The following is a 14227-nucleotide window of genomic DNA, read 5'->3' as shown; positions in this document are numbered from 1 at the left end:
ATGTCAGAAACTCATTTACAAACACTACAAACGCTCCTCACGGATCATCCACATGAACATATTTTGCTGTGTTTTCCATCTTTATCATGACAAATTAAATCTCTAGTGAGGCAAAGCTGCTGCCCACACTGGGCTGGGCATCGATGGACTGTGAGCATCTGACACCACCAGTGGCTGACATGGTAACCCAGTAAAGAAGAATTAGCTAGTCTTTTGACACTTATTGAGAAATAAGAGAAAATAATGAAAGAGATAGAGCTTAAACGAGCTTCTCTCAGTGGCCCTCCTTCCTTTCATTTCCCTGACAAATACGATATCATTGGGACACTGTCATGGTGTCACTCAGCTAGATGAAACCTTTTCGGTTAGCAACACCCACTTTACTGATCATCCACTGTAACTCAAGCATCCCCTTGCAAACGACCATTCAGTTCCAAGTGCTCATGGAAAAGTCTTCATATTAAAGCAGTTCCAGAAATAGAATTTTGTAGCTTTTGTAATGTGGTCTTAGAAGTGCCTCCGTGTTCATCATGCATCTTGGAGCTGCCCAACAGCATCCGTGGTCATATCTATTCAACTGACATGTCCCTGACTTCACTGTTCTTTCGGAAGTACAATTCTAACCATCACATTCTACATACTTGGATATGAAACACACACAGTGAAGCTAGGAAATATAATGCACTCTTCATAACTTATTCAGATCTGATTTAGGAGATACAGAATAATCAGAAGGCCTGAAATCCATAGTCTTAGACACACTCTAAAGGATAATTATACTGAGGAGAGGCATTTTAAAGCCTTAGTGGACATGGTTTAAATTTACCATGTTCTAGAATATATTTTGAATTTTAAGTCTCAGAAGAATCTGTTTTATTTCTAGGGTATATATATATATATATATATATATATATATATATAGAGAGAGAGAGAGAGAGAGAGAGAGAGAGAGAGTAAAAAACACTACATAGTTCACATTTTATTATTCCCTCTTCTATATACTTACATAATGAAGGAAAGAAAGTAAAATCAAAAGATCTTTTGAAATACACAAAATCCCTGGGTTTATTTGATTTTCAGAAATTTGTTTCTGTAGCTGCCAGGGTCCTCGGCTTGGATTACAACCCCAAACCATCACACTTCATGATAACTTACTGCATGTGACCACTGTATTCCGGGGCTGATTCTGAGGTGGGAAATTTTTGAAGAATGCTAGAGTGTGCACACACACATTTGACATAAAAGAATTGTAATTAAACTTCAGCCGTCCTCTCCTACAGAGAACACTGAATTAGAGTTAAAATTGGCTTCTATTGTGTTTAATCTATCAGAGGCACAGGGGAAGATCATTAAGACAGCAGAGAAAAGTGAAATCTGTATGTAAATGTTCTATTTATTATAAAGTGTGGGTGAACTCAGTCCTGGCTTGACAGTGGTGCAGAGGCCATCGTCCTGTAGGGCCAAGAATATGATCTACAGTGATGCTCACGCCATAACCCAGACCAGAGAGGTGGCTTACTTAAGACAGTCCCCCAGGGTCCGAAGTTCTTCCTGCAGAAGGTCCTGCAGAAAACCAAGAAGCTAAGAGTCCTGTCACTTTGAACTTAAGCTTTGTCTTTCTTTCTCCATTTTCACCACTTGGGAGTCCCAACAAGCCATTGGTGCCTCCTTCCCCACACTTTCTGAGTGCATCCCGTCCTGTGTTTTCTGAAGCAGAGCCTTTTCGGTGAGAAGGGAAGGGAAAGCTGCCCGCTCTGGGCTGCCCTGGGGAAGGAAGTCTGCTGTGACTTAGATCTCTCCTGTCAGCAGAGGATCAGGAGTGATTTTCTCTCCTCTAGATCTGCATGGAATTTTCTCTTTCGTCTCTCCACAGGGAACTTTCAAACTGTGCTTGGTAGCTCCTATTCTCCAAGGACTACAATGTCTATTTTATCATGCTAAATTCTTTATACATCAATTATACTAACTAGCCTAAGGCACAAGAATCAATATAGTCCCTAGAATCGATAATAACATAGTATGCTTTATTTTCATACACACACACACACATACACACTCACACTACCTGCACTATAGACCTAATTAAAATATCTTATTTCCTACTACCTAAAGTAACCCCACATTTACTCTCACATAGAAATTAACTTTTGTTCTTTGAGTCAAAAGTTAATTTTAACATATTTTTAAAAGTACTAGGCAAAATGATCATGAATAAGACATTCTTTTTTCCCCCAAAGGGATACACTGTAATGAAGGAACATGACTTAGAAAATTATAACTGTAATACAAGCTAAGGGAAAGATGTAGCAGAAGACAATGGCAACAAGTTAGAGGTTTGCTTCACCTGCTCTGGCCATGGGTGGTGGTGGTGGGGTGATAGGGAAGGAGAAAATGTCATGATTGAGTTTTGGAAGACAAATGGGAAACTTGTTTTTCACTAATTTATTTATTTATTCACTTTATATTCCTATTGCAGCCCCCTCCCTCCATTCTTGCAGTTCCACTCTCACAAGGCCCTCTCTCCACTATCCCTTCCCCTTCTGTTCAGAGAAGGCAAAGCCCCCACCCCCACCCCCCATGAGTAACAACCTCACCTGGAGCATCAAATCACACAAGCAGAATTACACTTATGCTCTCCCACTGAGGCCCAACAAGGCAGTCCAACCAGGGCAAAGGAATCCAAAGACAGGTATCAGAGTCAGAGACACACCCCACTTTACCAACGAGTAACGCAAAAGTTGGGAGATCTCAGGCTCTTTACCCAGAAAAATTGTGCAATACTCAGCCCTGGTGTACTATGTCCAAATCTATCACAGTCATTTTAATTGGCACTTTCTCTGCTTCCTCAGTTGCTATTACAGTAATCAAAAAGCATAATGAATGAAACTGAAATAACTGACTGTCAAGCAAGCTAAAGGGAGAAGAGTAGAAAAGGAAGGAATACGGAAGCTAACCCCTTGTTAAGTTTCTGTCGAGGGTATCATAAAACTGTGAATAAATATAACATTTCCGATTTCAAGGACTTCAAAACCAATGCTTAAGAAAAACATACCACTGTTTTCCAAATGTGAATTCCAAGAGTCAAACATTTTCCCCACAGCAAAACAGCTGGTGAGGAGAAAAATCTCAGCTTCAGTGCTAACTCTGAGTCCAAATCCTCACATTGTGAGAGTCTCAGGAAGATGGTTTACAAGCAGTTCATCTTCAGCATATACCCACACCTGAGCTGCCTGGACTATCCCCACAGATAACAGCACTTAAAGTGAGGCTGGTTTCCAAATGGTTAAGGGAACAGGGACAAAGGCACAAGCCTCCAAACCACGCATGCTCAGCTTTCTTTACAGGCCTTACTCTTCTCCTGATATCAAACTAAGAAAAGAAGAATAAAGGAAAAAGTCAAATTGTGAGACTGATTAAAATAATCCAGTGTGAGATATGGAATGCTGTCTTCAGAATAGCCACAATTGCCATCCTAATCAGTGCATCTAAGGTGACTACAAGAGAACCTCACAAGATGGAGCCTGTTGACACACCCTCAGATTCACTGATCAACATCATATGAAATTCCTATTTGTCCCTTGTACACATCCCTGCCCTTTGTATGATGTTCTGTCTCAGCTACATATGTTTTGGGGAGGTGTTGGAGTATACAGGCGTTAAAAGGGGACTCATATGGATAATTTTCCAGATGGGTATAATGAATTAGACAATAAAGAGGTAAAAGTCAGCCAACTTGATGATAGGATGATAAAATATTCCAACTAAACGCACTAAAGTAAATAGAACAGTTGCTTGTCATGGCGTCAAATATCCTAGTGCCCCAGAGAGTAAAGACTTCAAGACCAAAAAATACCCCAAAGTATCATGCCTTAAATATTACTATATTTGATGGAAAGATGGAAGTAAAACAGAAAACAATATCAGAGACAACTGACTTTTAATTCGGAGGATTCACCTTATAGGTGAGGGTGTGAAATGCCATACGTATTAAAACAGATAAACAAAGTCATTTCCTTACTTGTGCCATAGCTTTGCCATAGACTTGAATTTACAGATGAAAACACCTGAGGGAATCTGTGTTATGACACTTAGATGTCACCTGACATTGACCAACATGGTCTTAACCACATTCTATAAAACCAAAGTCTATAGAACCAAAATCAAGAGATATCTCTAAGATGCAAATGCTCTTTTTATTATTTTAAGATATATTTTGTAGGTGTCTATGGAATACATTTTGTCAGATTCACAATTATTTCCATGGTGATGTATCCTCAAGTCAGCTAGTAAAATAACTTAAACACATACTGCAACTTAATCAAAGAAGTATAGAATATATAATAGATAGTTGATACTGCGTATAATAAGAATATTCTGGAAAGTACAGTTTGTTTGTTTGTTTGTTTGTTTAAGAAAGTTAAAGAAGGCATTTTTTTGTTCCTCTCAGGGAAACAGAAAATGTTCCTTTTAACTCCATCATCACTTCTCTGCAGCCACAACACAGAATCGTTCAGCTTCTAGCTGTTGCAAAACTATGGAAGTGGTAATTGAGGGAGAGTCGGAAGGTTTAATTACTAAGAACTGAGGTCCCTCCGGATTTGTGGAAACACTTCAGTAGTCATTTGACAGACATCCTTCTGTTTTGTTAGCTGAAACACAGATCAAGCGGTAACAAAAGAAGACACAAACTTTGGAGTGCAGTGTGTTCGTGGGTGATAAACAAAAAAAATTCTGGGTGGGGAAATGTGTGGTGGATATGATTATCAGCATGCATAAATTCCTCAAGAATAAATCATTATTACAAAAACAAATTCTAACAGCACTCTTCATTAATAGCTGTACATTAATTATACAAAGCACAGGTTTTATGCTGACACCTCCACTCACACACATTATGTTATTAAGTAGCAGTCATCCCTGTGTTGCCCACATTCCATCCCCCTTACCCCACTGCTCCTTTCATCTTACACATTCAATAGTCTGTCCTTTATATTCATGTCCTACTTTCCTGATGAGCTTCAGCATATGAAAGGAGTCATGAAAGACTTGGCTGCAACATCGAGGAAGATTGGCTTCTTCAACTTACAGTGATCTGCAGTTGCTTGCACTCTCACAGCAATAACACGCTTGCTGTGTTCTTTATGGATGGATAACAATCCATTATACATATCTCCACAGTACCTTTCCACACCCACAGAGGCGCATAGTCTCATCATGTAGCTTAGTCGTTGTAAACAATGTTGCATGCCACATGGATGTTCAAGTATCTTTGGGATATATTCTCAGAGGTGAAAAAAATGTATTTGATTCTGTCTCCTACTTACTCAGTGGTCTATTAAAAAAAATAACTTAGTGGTTTTACCGATATAAATTCCTCCTATAAATGCAAAAGGGGTGTTTCCTTTGTTTTATCTGATAAAGTCAGTTTCCTACGTGTGTGAGTATGGGTGTGAAAGAGAGAATGTGTATGCATGTGTGGTGGTATGATGTGGTATCATATGTGTATATGTGGTACTGTGAGAACACATGTCCAAATGCACATGTGTTGGGGGCAGAGGAGGATGTTGGGAATCCTGCTTCACCACTTCTACCTCATTTTATTATACCTGACTCTCACCATCTGCAAAACTTGCTGTTTTGGGAAGGTCTTGGGATCTCTATGTCTCTATCCTAGTGCTGCTGTTACAGGCACATGTAACCAGTCCCATATTTTGTGTGTATGTTAGGAGTTCAAGGACTTTTATGTGGGTTGCTGTATGTACATAGGTGAGGTCAGGTGAAATATAAGGCTAGAATCTGTGATTGGGCAATGGAAAAAGAATGCGAGGCTGAGAGTTTTAGAGAATGGACAGAGAGACTGAGAGAAAGACTGGGCATTTGGGGGTTGAGGATTTATTGTTATAAATCAGCTGATAAATTACAAGCCTCTGGAGTTTTCATTATATGGGCTAGGGGTTTAGAGCCAGTGGCAGCCAGTTTCAGCAGGCTAGCTGCAGGAGCTAGATGGCGTGGGAAATGCAGTTCAGTGGTAGGCTAACCACTGGAACCTGTGAAGCCACGGTTTGCAACTCCCAATGGGAGTGGAGGGAAGACTGCATTGCCTGAGCGTATTAGGCTTTAGTGTGGATTGTTTTTTAATAATTACACACTATACCTTTACCCATTGATCTATCTCCACAGCAAATAATAAAGTAAGTTGTACTTGTACCTTACAATGAAGAGATGTTGCAATGTAAATGTGGCTTGTTATCTCCAGAGTTCTGCTGGGCTAAAAGATTTGCCTGGAAGGATGGTGCTATTGGGGGCTGGTGAACATTCCCAAGATGAGACCAATGGTTAGATCATGAGTCAACTTGTGCTCAATTGCTAGGTGGTTCTTACAGTACTGTCTCGACATCACATGGGATGTTAGCCTGACTCCACCCATCCTTTGATTTTGCTTCTGTCCATCATTTGGCCATTAGCTCTGAGACCACACTGAGCTAGTAATGTGAGGACCATGCTGAGCAAACAGAGCCTTGTTAGTTTACAAAGGAGCTGCTTTGTTTTGCTGTAGTAATGCAAAGCTGGCTGCTTTAGGGAATGAATAAAATTTCCTGCTATGAGCCGCTTAGAGTTCTTTTCCTTCTCTTGTAGATCCAATTGTTGTCTTACATTGATGCAGCAATCTTGTATGTCAGATTACATGTGCTGACAGAAAATATAGCTTTGATTATTAATAGTTTAATTATTAATGACTGCAATTCTTGAAACAAATTATAAAGGATTTAAATACATTTGCATATTAATGTTCATCAGTGCCTTCTCCTGGGAGAAAACTGATAAGACAATGTAGACCTACAAACAAATGTGCAAAAGCTAAGATCTAGGGGGCACCGACAGAGTGCTTATTGGTGCACACATGGCTCGAATGTTTTTATGAGTAAGGTCTTCCTTCATTGTCCAGGCTGAGCTCAAGTAATCCTTTGGCCTTGATTCCTCTCCTAGCTGAGACATGTTCAGTACTGGCTCAACCAACAATAGGGATGCTGTAGGCAGAAAGGATTAAAAACAAGTAATCAAATAATCTGACCTTCATAGAAATGTTTACCTCTTGTCCTCCTAGGCATGGAGCAGACACTGTGGGGTAGAATCTAAGGGGAAAAAATCATCGGCTTATTCTTCTCAGTGATGGGATAAGGAGAAGGAAGTGAGAAAAGTCATGAGTAGTTTCCACCACCTTGCCCTAATAGTTGCCTCCTGAACACCTCTGTGAAGTAACGTCAGAAGCAAGAGGAGAAGCTGCTTCTGTTAGCCTTCGAACAGTGGAGACTCAGGTGATTTACAAAGTATATTGGAGGCCAGGAAATATAAAAAGCAGAAACATTTCCAGTGTTCCAATTAATATGTAAGGATAAAAATTAAAACCTACATTTTCATTGTATCCATTATGAGAGCTAACCTAAGACGTCAGGAGAATATACTACATGCACAGTTTCGGTAGATACCAGGTATTTCAAGCTTTAGTAGCCATGTGCACTATGTCCCTATTACTTACCTCTGATACTTTAGCAACTGAGAAGTTTGAGATAAAATATGGATTACTGAGTGTGAAAGTATCCCAATAACGTTTTATTTAAGAAACACACAGCAGGACTAGTTTGGAGGCTGTACTTTGACTCGTGTACTATGAGTAACACCTTGGACTTGTTTTACTTATCAGCTGTAATCGGAGTATGTTTGTTTGCTCAACCCTTCAAATTCCACTTTGCTCTTCAAATTCCTCACATGTAAAGTAACTGAAAGTATATACTATAATAGCATAAGCACATGCAGATACATTTCACACAATGATATCATATTCTTTTTGGATGGTAAGTATGATAACTACTGCCAGCACAAAAATCTCAATATCATAACAAATTGTAAATTTATTTTTCAGTCATATCATATTTAAAATTGATATCGTTGGTATTTGGCTTTTGGAAGCATCATACATACAGACTGTGATACAGGGATCCGCAACCCCATGCTTTGAGGCTACTTTTCAGATACACCTCTGTCATCCAGTCAGAAATGCTGTAAGAAGAGGCAGCTGAGGATCACCTCCTATACCATGAACACGTAGATATTTCTAGAGAGCATGCACAGGTTTCGCACCTCTCCAGGACTATTTGAGTCCAGTAGAGAAGATGATGGAATTTGTAGTCACTAGAGAGACAGCCATTGTTCTGCAATAATTCACACTGTAGACATTTCTTAAAATTTTCACATCAGGTGGAAATAACTGCCACAAGGAGAGCCTCCTGTGGCCAAGGCTCTTCTTGACATTGAAATGTGGTGGAGGATGGCCTTGGCTTCTGACTCTCTTGCCTCCACTTATTTATGGAACTCTTTAAAACAAAAGATTTATTTATTTTATGTATGTGAGCACATTGTCACTCTCTTCAGGCACACCAGGAGAGGATGACAGATATCATTACAGATGATTATGGTTGCTGGGGATGGAACTCAGGAACTCTGGAAAGGCAGCCAGTACTCTTAACAGCTGAGCTATCCCCACCTCCACTTATGTATAATTATACATTTTAAATAAAAATACAACTACATCCCTTTCCCCATTCTCTTTCCTCCCTTCAGCAATTCCTTATTTCCCTCTCTGCAGTTCCTTTCCTGTCTCACCCTCAGCGTCAAACTGACAGCATCTTCTTCCCTGATTCTCACCAGTATAGATATATGTACTTGTGTGTGTTTGTGGTGTGTGTGTGTGTGTGTGTGTGTGTGTATATATATATATATATATATATATATATATAACCACTTTGTATTTGATGGCCAGTTAGGGGATTCATACCTGGAATAGGCTTACTCTCCCTCTCTCAGGAGCCACAACTTGCCTGTAATTGCTTGTTTAGGAGTGTGACCCCAGGAGATTTTATCCCTTCTGCATTAGCATCTCTATTGATGTTTCCATTATTCAAATGTTTTTATGTTTCCATTTCTATGAGAGACTGTTACACAGCAATTCTCTTACAACTATATCACCACCACCTCCTCCACTGCTGCCTTCTGTGATGTTCCCTGAGCCATAGATGCAGAAGCTGTGGTGTAGACATATCTGTTGACTGTCTCTACTTCTTGCATGCAGGAATCATAGGCCTCATTTATGTAGTACTACAGATCATGGTCAGGGTTTTGTGAATGCTAGACAAGTACTTCACCATCTGTGCTTCATCCACAGCCCTAGCCCCAGCTTTTGTACATCTCTGTGTCTTACAAAAGTAATTAGTATATATATTTGTGGAAGCTATAAGATATTAGATCTGCCTGCCAAGGAATTTGGTGAGAGTAAAGGCACACATTTAGTTTATTGGGGAAGCGACAAATCCATAAGGTATCCCCAACCAATGACATAGGTCTCCACAAATGGTGAGGTTCCGAGTAAAGATCTAAAACCATGGATTCAAGTTCTTATTTTATTTGAATGTATATTATAATGAATTGGAATTTCTATAAGAATCTTGCATTCACATCTATAAATATATGCTAATAGTTTCCAAGTTCCAAGTGAGTAAAGAAGAATTTCATTGTATAGATTGGCCAAGGAAAAGAATCCTGAATATAAATATGTATGGTTATACTTTGTTCTCATCAATTCCCCTCCCCTATCCAGATGCAGTCTAGCTAGTCACCCTACTCCACTTTTCTGTCAGATATATTCCATTACCCTCCTTTCCACCTGCCTTAAGAATGTGTCTCTAGCTGTATATGTAGCAGAAGATGGCCTAGCCGGCCATCATTGGGAGAAGAGGCTCTTAGTCTTGCAAAATTTATATGCCCCAGTACAGCCAGGGCGAGGAAGCAGGAGTGGGTGGGTTGGGGAGCAGGGCAGGGGGAGGGTGTAGGGGACTTTTGGGATAGCATTTGAAAAGGAAATGAAGAAAATATCTAATAAAAAATTGTGGGAAAAAAGATGTTTGGAGCACAGGGTCCATAATGAAGGATCTAGAGAAAGAACCCAAGGAGCTGAAGGGGTTTGCAGCCCCATAGGAGGAACAACAATTTAAACTAACCAGTACCCCAGAGCTCCCTGGGACTAAACCACCAATCAAAGAAAACACACGGTGGGACTCATGGCTCTACCTGCATATGTAGCAGAGGATGGCCTAGTTGGTCATCAATGGGAGAAGAGGCCCTTGGTCCTGTGAAGGAAGGTTCTATGTCCCAGTATAGGGGAATGCCAGGGCCAGGAAGTGGGAGTGGGTGAGTTGGTGAGCAGGGGAAGGAAGAAGGGTATAGGGGATTTTCAGAGGGGGAACTTGGAGAGGGGATAACATTTGAAATGTAAATAAAGAAAATACCTAATAAAAAAATAAAGTTTTAAAAAAAAGTGTTCCATCCCCTCTCGAGATTCCCTTTTCATGAGCTCTCCATCCCCAAAATAAGCACACACACTTATAATAAAAAAAACCAGAATTCTGCATAGTAAAGCAGATTTCAAATACTGAAAACAGCTGAAGCATTTCTTTGGGATTCGTAATTATAAGGAGGTCATTAGAAGAAGATTTGGGCAAGACTGCTACCTGGGTATCGATGCTGCAAACACTATGCACCCTTGATGCTTCTTCCACCCCTAAAGCTCAGTTGCTGCAATTAGTTTTAAGCACATTACAAGCCAAGGGAAGATGTATGTTCAGTCGTTTACTCATTCTGAATACTGAGCACACTACACATGCCTTTCTAAACAAAGTAATTACTTCAAAGCGAGATTATCATCAAGGAAGTCCACCAAACAAATAAAACAACTCTTTCAAGAGAATTCACTTACTGAGTGTGTATGTACTGAATGCTTTAGTCTACTAAGAGCAATCTTGGGGCAGGATAAGCAATGTGATTGAAAGCAATAATAAGAAGCCTTGCCTTCATAGAGAATAGAGTCTATGTAAATGTAAATAAAGCAAGTAAGGAGGCAAAGAATATCCAGGAAATACTAAACATAGGAGTGACTGGGTCGATATTACCACATAAGATTACTAATCTAGAGTGGGTAGACAAGGATAAACTGAGAGACTCTGGGTCTTAGACTTAAGAAAGAAAATGGGGCAAGGCAAATGAAGCCACAGGAGAAGAATTTCAGAACACAAAAGAAGAAAAAGAAGTATCAGAGGAAAGATGGTAAAGACCTGACATGCACACAGGGCAGGAAGGTGGAGCACAGGTAAAGACCTGACATGCACACAAGGCAGGAAGGAGCCACTGTGGAAATACAATTTGCACTTGAAGGTCTAATTTTGAGGCTATTTATATGTATATGAACTCCTAACCTCCTTATATCTTTATCTATATAGCACTATGGGATTGTCTATACTTACAAGTTAAAACAATACCCAACATGCTGAATGTTCCATTAGAGTGACATTTCCCAACACTGGCATTGTGGAATTTCACTAGTAGGAAGAAATGGTTTGAGATAACTCTGAATTTGGCATTTGAAAACAGTGTATAGAAAAGGCCACGTTAACTCAGAGAAAGAAGATTATTTCCTTAGCATTCAAACCTCACAAGGCTGAAGTTTCATATTATGGCTGAAAAGATTTAACATCCTTTAAATGTGAGCAACTCTAATTTTTATAAAGTCAGATCACAAGGTCTAACTATTCATCAATCAGTAAAACCTCCCCATAGCTTGAGAGGAAGAAAAGTCAATACTGTCCATTAAGCATATTATTGAAATATAAAAATATAGGATTTATTTTAAGAAAAAATATAGCAGATTTTAGATTTTTTTGAACAACAACAAATAGAGCTGTAAAGGCTGCTTCGAAGTCCATGTGGTGTGAAAAGGAAGGAATGATTCAAAACCTAAGGAAAGGTGGAATTCTCTGAACCAGAAGGAAGGAGTCACCAGCCCTGACATCCCAGAGGGGCATGGAGTTGCTAACAAGCCTAAAGAGCAGCATTCATTGACTTCATTCTTGAAGCCACCCAATCCAACATCCAGCCCTGTCCCTCATGGCAAAGAGTTGTTACCATAATGAAACGTATGGCAGTCTTTCTCTTTTGCTATGACCTCTGTGGAAAGAACAGTGAATAACCATGAAACATGTACAAAGGATGTGAAAGTGGACAACTGTGTTCCAAGCCTTTATAATCAAGGGAGAATCAAGTAACTTCAAAGTAAATCTCAGTCTTCAAAACTACCATTGGATCATCCCAGGAAGGCTGTCTTTATATGATATTAGCCACTTGATTGATTTGAAAATAAAAAATGTACTTCCTCAAAATGATTTTTAAAATTCCAGAATATCATACATAGGAAACATTTGGTTAGGACTGCTCAGAGAGGTTTTGCTCAACATTAAGCAGTTATTGAAGAAGAAAGTTCCATTGCATATCAAATGAACATGGTGAAGCTTGCATGAAATAAAATGAATGGTTAGTTGACTTTCCTGTTGCCTTAGTTTGACATTCATTTTTCTGTAGATACAACAAGGCCACGCCCAAGCAGTCTCTCAAGCTATGCTACTTGATTGACCAAGCCTTCACTGAACCTTTTTTAATCAAATGCTTATTAAATAGTAATCTAATCCATCATAGTGCCTCAGGCTGGAGATAAAATGAAAATAAAACATGGTCAGCACCCCCAGGGAGTTTAGGACACGGTGTTGGTGAACAGGCCCATACAGTACTGTTAGGCTGCAGTAACTATCTAGTGATAGTCTGCTTCTCTTAGGAGCATGTTCATCAGTGATTTTTGCAGAGACGACTATAGATGACCTTGAATAGAAATCATGTTTCTAATTGACCTGGACGCTGCCGAGTTTGCTGACCATGCAGCTGAATCCACTTTCAAGTCAATGCTTCATTGATGCTTCTTGGGTAGACCCTGTAATGACACCCATTTACTTCCCATGCCTGCTTCCACGGGAGAAACCATGTCCGTTCACCTCCTGTATGTTCCCTACTGAGACAATAGATCTGCCCACTGTACATACATAGAACTTACTGAACGTTTCAGAGATGGAAATCTCGAGAATGACCTAAAGCAGTAAGCAGTGGCCAGTGACCTTTACTTTGCCCATGTTATTAAGTACAATATGCTCAAGGCCAGTGACCCACGGCAAAGGCAACATCGCCCACATGGCCACTTCCAGCCTCATGATACAGATCTCTCCTGAAGCCCCCTGGCAGGCTTAATCTGCTAACTCTGAAAGTTCTAGAACAGAAAGAGTACTCTTTCTCCAGTCAATATTTAGTCAACGCCTGCTGTATGCCGGTGTTGTTAGTTACACAGTAACAAAGTGAGTTGAAGGAAATGTCTAAATGCCCTTCCTCTTGTCACTTGAAACTAACGATCCAGAAAAGAGCAAACTCTGTTTGTAATGGGTTCATCCAGAAAAATTCCTTAGCGAAAGATTAAATTTATAACAACTGAATAAAAATAACTCCTCAAAACCACATAGTGTAGAGAAATAGAGAAGACAGCCCATCATTTCAGAAAGAAAAACACCACCTATCAGTCAAAGGTTCATCACTGCTGTCTACTTAATAGGCAGTATAAAGTATAACTAAAGTTGTCTGGAAAGCAATAAATTAATGTTGAAATAATTTAGTGTTGTCTTTGATACTCTTTTCTCACTTACTAGGTTATAAGGCCCTGAAAGAAAGGTCCATGTCTCCACTGTACCTATATATTGTTCTTGATTTACTGACCTTCCATTTTCTTTGAAATTTACTGGCTACAACTCATTCCTGAAGACATAAATTTTCAAATAGTCAAAACTTTTTAAAAGCGCCGTTTGAAGCACTCATGCTGTGACTATCAAATCTAGTCACTCGATAAATATTGGGCCTTTTCTTTCCCTCCTGTCAAGTGTTATAAAATAATTCATGCTCAATGGAAATTTACTGCAGAAATATTTTTTAAATGATGGCAGACTTGGTGGATTAAAGAATATAGTAGACTAAGTTCCCCCGAAATAATTTTATATTAGTTACTTTTCTCAAAAACACAGTAAAAAGCAACTTAAATACAAAGAGCTGGTTTTGACACACCGTTAAATGAAACAGTCCCCCATGACAAGGAAGTTAAGAAACAGGGACCTGAGGCAGCTGGACACACTGCATCTGCAGGCAAGAATCAGAGATGGGAAAACATGTTCTCATCTGTCTTTTATATTCAGTCATAAGCCCTAGCTCACGGGAGGATGCTGTAGGTCTCTCTGCTTCAATGAACACTCATTGAAGC

The sequence above is a fragment of the Mus caroli genome, unplaced genomic scaffold, assembly GCF_978045245.1.
Source record: "Mus caroli unplaced genomic scaffold, Mus_caroli_1 scaffold_3, whole genome shotgun sequence".
In the NCBI taxonomy this organism is placed as follows: domain Eukaryota; kingdom Metazoa; phylum Chordata; class Mammalia; order Rodentia; family Muridae; genus Mus; species Mus caroli.
Note: the sequence above shows the minus strand (reverse complement) of the source record.